Consider the following 6,885-nt stretch of genomic DNA (forward strand, 5'->3'; position numbering starts at 1 on the left):
AGGAAGAAGAAAGAAAGAGAGAGAGAGAGAGAGAGAGAGAGAAAGGAAGGAAGAAGAAAGAAAGGAAGGAAGAAAGGAAGGAAGGAAGGAAGGAAGGAAGGAAGGAAGGAAGGAAGGGAGGGAGGGAAGGAGGGAGGGAGAAATGGTGAGCCTCAGGGAGAAGACATGGCGCTCACAATGTCACAGTTGGCTCAGGACAAAGAAGTGGGAGAGTTGGGGGCTCAGCCCGCCGTCCTGAGCCTCCTCCACCCCAGCCACCCCTCCCTCTCTGTCTTCGCTCTTCCCGGCTGGTTCATTTCATGATGATGCAACGGTACCCCAGCTTTTCCAGTATCGAGAACCCCCACCCGCCCCTACCCAGCGCTAGGACTCTCCGGAATTCGATCTGCCTCCTGTCCCAGCCCAGGGCCCTGGCGGCTCCCGGGGGAGGGGCCCCGCCCGCACCGTTTCCTAGGCGACAGGTGCCTGGCGCCCAGCTCAGGTGGCATCGTCCAGGCAACGGCCTAGAAAACCACCCCCTCGCTTCTACCTCAGCCCAGGTATGCCCTCTCCACCCCCGCCACTGAAACCGAGGGCCAGGCTGCATTCTCTGGAGGCCCGGGGATAAAGAGCCCGTTGTGGGCTGGGGGAGGAGCCCTCGGGGCCTGGAGTGAAAGGAGAGAGGCAGGGACAGAGCACCGGGTGGAGCTGACGCGCAGGACCCCTCCCATGCCCACGGGAAGTGAGTGATTACTCTGGGTGAGATTCCACAAAGAAAGGCAACAGGGGTTAGGCCCAGGTGACTCGGGTTTCTTTGAACCCTGCCTCATCATCCTCAAGAAAGACGCTCTGATAGAAACATCAATGATGAGAATCATTGACCGGCTGCCTCCCGCATGCCCCCTACTGGGGATCCAGCCCACACCCCCGCCTGCACCCTGATGGGGAATCAAGCCGTGACCTCCTGGTTCATGGGTCGACACTCAATCACTGAGCCACACCAGCCAGGCTGGAGGTAAATAAACACACACACAAACACACACACACACACACTACACAATACACACACACACACAATACACAATAGCTCAACCTGCTATTTCTGCTGGCAAAGGAAAGACAAAAATTATAGCTCTTTACCTACAAATATCATATTTTAGTATTTCTTTTTATATATATTTTTTAATGATTTCAGAGAGGAAGGGAGAGGGAGAGAAAGAAACATCAATGATGAAAGAGAATCATTGATTGGTTGGCTCCTGCATGCCCCCTACTGGGGATGGAGCCCACAACCTGGGCATGTGCCCTTGACCAGAATCGAACCCAGGACCCTTCAGTTCGCAGGCTGACACTCTACCCACTGAGCCAAACCGGCTAGGGCTGTTAGTATTTCTTTAAGCATGGTCAAATGATTTTTATATTAGTAGCTCTCATAATGTGTTATCGAGATTGATGACATGAAGAACTAACCAGTCAAAAGCTGTGTATATTGTCTTTCTAGATTTTATGGAAGTCATGAGGCCAGCTCTGTAGCACAAAGGGTACCATTATATGTCCACAAATAAACCAAAATATTGATATACAATTGATTTTTGACAAGGATGCCAAGATCTTCCAATAGAAAAAGAAAAGTCTCAAAGTTGGAACCCTATCTAACCCCATATACAAAAATGGACTCAAAATGGACCAACAACCTAAATGTAAGGTGTAAAACTATAACTTTCAGAAGAAAATATGGGGATAAATCTTAATGAATTCAAATTTCGCAATGGATTTGTAGATTTGACTCCAAAAAAAAAGAAAAGGAAAAAAAGAAAGAAAGACCCTCTTCCTCAAATCCCCTTGGAGCCCTGGCACTCCCCTTGTGGAGGGCAGCCTGGGAGTCACAGACCATGGCGCAAACCCTGCCCTACCCACCTGGACAGATCTTGGAAAGTCAAGGTCCTTAACCTCCTTGGGTCAAAGACCCGTTTGAGAAACCTCCTGAGATCCACAAACATGAGGGCCTCATTTGGGGAGGGGGGGTCGTGAACTCTCTTAAGCCCCTCCCTGGGTGCTGAGAATTGAGAATTATTGTGTAAAAGGCAGGGGGGTGGGGGGAGGGAGGCTGATGAAAATTCCAACTTAACAAGATGGTTGTGAGGACTCTCAAAGGCAGCCCGCGCCTGGGGGAGCCTCTCGCTTCCATGCCTCCTGAGGAAGACCGGAGGCCTGACCACCTGGGAGGAAGTGCCCTTCAACAGGTGCCCCGGAGGGCTGGGAGTACCCCCACACACCTGGTCCCTGCACCACTCTACAACCCTGGGGGAGGGGAGGGCGCTGGGTGCTTCCTCATCTGCTCGATGGGGCTCTATTTATAAATAATTATTTAAAAATTTTTAAATTGATTTTAGAGACAGGAAGAGAGAGAGAGAGACATCTACCACTGTCCCACCCATTCACGCCATCATTAGCGACTCCTGTATGTGCTCTGACTAGATAGCAAACCCAAAACCCTGGCCCATCTGGACGGTGTCCAACTAACTGAGCCACCGGGCCAGGGCTATAAATTATTCTAATTTCAGATTGGTGCATTGCTCTTTAGGATAGTTTAAGAGAGGTTTATCCTTTCATCAGATTTGCAAAGGGATGGTTGACCCAAAAAAACGTTTAAGAACCCCTAAAACGGGGAGGCTGAGGCTAGAGCTCATCGGTGGGTCTGCAAGTGAGCTACTGTGGTTGGGGTTCCTCTACCCCTGGTACCTGTCTCGTACCACCCCATAGGCCCATGGGGAAGTGCTGTCCAGTAAGTGGGGCTGACTCTGGATGCCTGAGAACTGGGAGGGGAGTGCTGATGACAGCAGGCTGTGATGGACACAGGGAATCTCGGGGTGGGTTTGTCCAGCTCCTCCAGCTTCCCAGGCCTCACATTGTATGAGGAGAGGGGGTGTCTGAGAAGAAAGGCAAATAGAAGCAAGCTTTCAGTAGGCTCCCTCTAGGGCAGCGGTTCTCAACCTGTGGGTCGCGACCCCTTTGGGGGCCGAACGACCTTTTCACAGGGGTCGCCTAAGACCATCGGAAGGAAAACACATATATAATTACATATTGTTTTGTGATGAATCACTATGCTTTAATTATGTTCAATTTGTAACAATGAAATTGGGGGTCACCACAACATGAGGAGCTGTATTAAAGGGTCGCGGCATTAGGAAGGTTGAGAACCACTGCTCTAGGGTGTCTGCAGGGCTGCCAGGAATCCAGCCCCACAGGTTTGGGCAGGTGTCAGGCAGACTCAGCAAGCAGGGGTCTCTGGAAGGGCCCACTGACCGGCCCACAAGGCCTCCCATCCTGGGCAGCCAGCACAGGGCCTGTGTGGTCCCCACGCCCAGAGCAAGTCTGCCTCCTGCCTTGGCCATACGGTGACCAACTCACCCTGACTGCCTGGGACATTCTGGTTTGAGCACTGAGTGCTGCGTCCTGGGGAAACAGGGACAGTGGGTCAGCCTTGCTTCCAGGGCCCACCAGTTCCACAGGCAGCTCTAAATCCTTAACGTTCCCCGGGCTGGTGTGGCTCAATGGATAGAGCGTCGGCCTGCAGACCGAAGGGTCCCAGGTTCTTTCCAGTCAAGAGCCAAGTGCACTGGTTGCAGGCTTGGTCCCCAGTAGGGGGCGTGCAGGATGCAGCCAATCAATGGCTCTCTCTCATCATTGATGTTTCTATCACTCTCTCCCTCTCCCTTCCTCTCTGAAATCTATAACAATATATTAAAAACAAATAAATAAATGAACAAACAAGCAAACCCTTAACGTTGTCACGGGGCCTCGTGTGGTGCTGCGCACGCCAGGTAATGGTAGTGCCCCACGAAGGCAATAAGAGGACCCTAATTTTTTTAGATCTTAGTTCTTTGGCCCAAAATCTCTACTCTCAAGCAGGGGGAGACCCCACACTGCTAAGGACTGGCCAGCCGCATAGGAGATGGGTGCTCAGAAGATAAAGATCCCCCCACTTTTACCCGCACCTCCAGAAACCAGTCCCTGCAGGAGGTACCTTCCCTCTGGCCTGGCCCTTCAGCTTCCTCCCTGGACACGCCCATTCTTCCCCTCTGATAAGGCGCTTGCCTAGAGGGAGAGTAAAAGGGGGAAAATTTGTCGCTGAACTAGAGAGACCGGCAGGGGGTGGGTGTGGCAGAGGACAGATTCCTAGGGCACCCAGACAAGAATGCATTTCCCGCCCTCAGGCCTCCTTGGATAGAGGCCTGGAGGCCCCAGCCCCTCTCTTAGGTCCCCTGGTCCACCAGGATTTGGTTGGATCTGGAAACTGAAGGGTTAAAGTGGGAGCCTGAAGCAGGGACGGTGATGGGGCTGGAATGCCAGTGATATGGAGACTCCCACCCACCAAGGCTAGCATTTCAATGGCACTTTAACACTTCCTCTCGAACCCCTACCCCCATCTGCCTCTGCCTGGAAAGAGGTGGGAGAGAACTTTCCTGCAGAGGGAGGGAAACTCGGGAGGTGGCCTGGCCCTCCGCCGGCCCCTTCAGGGAGGGACAGAACTGGACCTAGTCTTTGTTCTCTTTGGGCAGGCTCGGGGCTGGGGAGGCTCTGGTGGGCAGAAGAACACAAAGCCCCATCTTCTCTCTCACTCTTTTTAAAATTTATTTTATTTTTCCTCACCTGAGAATATGCTTTTTATTGATTTTAAAAAGGGGAGATATCGATGTGAGAGATAAGCTTCTTCGATTGCTTCCCATATGTGCCCCAACCAACCTGGGGACTGAACCTGAAACCCAGTTAGTTATGTGTCCTGATTGGGAATCGAACCCGCCACCTTTCAGTGTACGGGGTGACACTCCAAGCAACTGAGCCACACGGGCCAGGTCATCTATCTCACTCTTAGAGAGGACGTGTGGGCCCATGATAATGGAGAATGAGTGGTTACCATAGCCACCATGGTGCTAGGAGTGGTCTGGGGGTGGGCTTCGTGGCTGCACAACCCCAAAGGCATCACATACTGCTCTGGGGAGGCGCCTGAGGCCCTGGTATTATAGGTAGAAAAGCAGGTCAAGGTTCCTGAACCAAAAGGTGTGGATCAAACTTTGAGGTCCCATAAGTATTCTCACCAGGTCCTGGCCAGTGTGGCTGGGTGGTTGGAGCGCTGGCCTGCGCACTGAAGGATCTCGGGTTCAATTCCCGCTTTAAGGGCACGTACCTGGGTTGCAGGTTTGATCGGGCCTGGGCAATCAATGTGTTTCTCTTACATTCGATGTTTTTCTCTCTCCCTTTCCTTCCCTTCCACTCTCCCTAAAAATGAATGGAAAAAAGTCCTCCGGTGAGGAATGAACATATATTACAGAATGCTCACTGGTTCTACCACCCCCATTTTACAGACATGGAAACAAGCTCAGGGAACGTGGCCTAAGTGTATGTGAGTGAAACAGGACAAGCCTGAGGTAACCCCAGACCCTGAACTGACTTCAAAGCAGGCTCCTTGCCCAGCACAGAGGGGAATGCTGGGTTAGCTGGGCCTCCTGGTGCTTTTCTCTGCGGGCAGCACAGCAGGACAGCCCAGAGTCAGCTATCCTCTCCTCGCCGCCCCCCCCCTCCCACCGCCCGCACCCCCCGCTTCCGGTGCCGGGAAGTCTCTGCAAGAAAGTCACACCTGGATCTGAAACCACCCTCCACCTGGCTCACTTTCACCACGTCTGTGTCTGTGTACCTGGTGCAGAGAGCACCTGTGTTTGCTCACCACCTGCAGCAGGCAGCTTCCTGGACTCTGGGTCAGGCCCGGTGTCACCCCCACCCTAGGGATTCACTGGACAAGACACAGCTACCCTAATCGCAGGTGCCTCCTGGCTGTAAAATGAGGGAGGAGTCTGCCCCGCTCACCTCCAGAGTCACCAAAGACGTTTGCCCAGGCTGCCAGCTCCTCATGCGCCTTGGGGATCACTACAAGCATATTTTGTCAAGAGCGTAGTGGGGGTTTCACTTGTAAACCTAGGCAGACTCCATGGATTGATTTGACTTTATTGTCAGTTGTAATTGTCAGCTTTCAACCAGCAGCAGTTATCCAGCTGGAGTTTTGAGGGTGGGGTTGCCCCCTCCTCAAAGTTGCCTTCTTGAAAGACACACATGGTCTTGTCCTTCCTGTTTACTGCCTGATCCTTAGCTGGGAGGGGAGGAAGAGGACGGGACCAATAGAGCAGTGGTTCTCAACCTTGGCTGCACATTAGAATCACCTGTGAATCGTTTTAAAATCCTGATTTCTGTTTCTTGTTATGGGGTGAGGCCACAACATTAGTAACAAAGAAACAGAACTTCCGGAGGATGAGGCCCAGAAATCAGGATTTTAAAAAGATTCCCAGGTGATTCTAATGTGCAGCCAAGGTTGAGAACCACTGCTCTAGAGGGTGGAGGAAGCAGCAGCAGGGGAAGTGAGAACTCGGCCATAATCCAGCAAAAGGGAAAGACCATCACTCTATTTCCTTCCTGTACCAGTGAGAGCTTCGTCAAGGTGCTAGTACCTTAGGCTCTTGCCTGGGGACTCCACGGGCACCCAAGGCTCCAGGTCAGCAAGGGATTGCTGGAAGCCGGTCCATCCTTGCTGCTTGACACAGTCGCTGCAGGAAAGAAACATCTGCACAGCATATGTTTCAAGGGACCTGGCGTATATAGCATACTGTTCTTAATATGTTTGCTCACCCCCTTAGCGCTATGTGTTTTAATCAAGGTCACCTCTCCGAGAAAGGTTGTTTCCCCAGGTAGGGAGGGGATAAAACCCCTTAACTAAGTGCCAGGTGGGTAGTTAATCACTTTAACTACAAAGAATCACGCTTAAGCTACATAATCTTTACTCCCTGGAATGGAGATAAGAAACGCCCTAACCTTTGCAGTAGAAATTGACAGGATTAAAATCAACTGGTATAAATA

This window comes from Myotis yumanensis, unplaced genomic scaffold, assembly GCF_028538775.1.
Source record: "Myotis yumanensis isolate MYYU_CA2020_CCGP unplaced genomic scaffold, mMyoYum1.0.hap1 SCAF_4, whole genome shotgun sequence".
NCBI lineage: Eukaryota > Metazoa > Chordata > Mammalia > Chiroptera > Vespertilionidae > Myotis > Myotis yumanensis.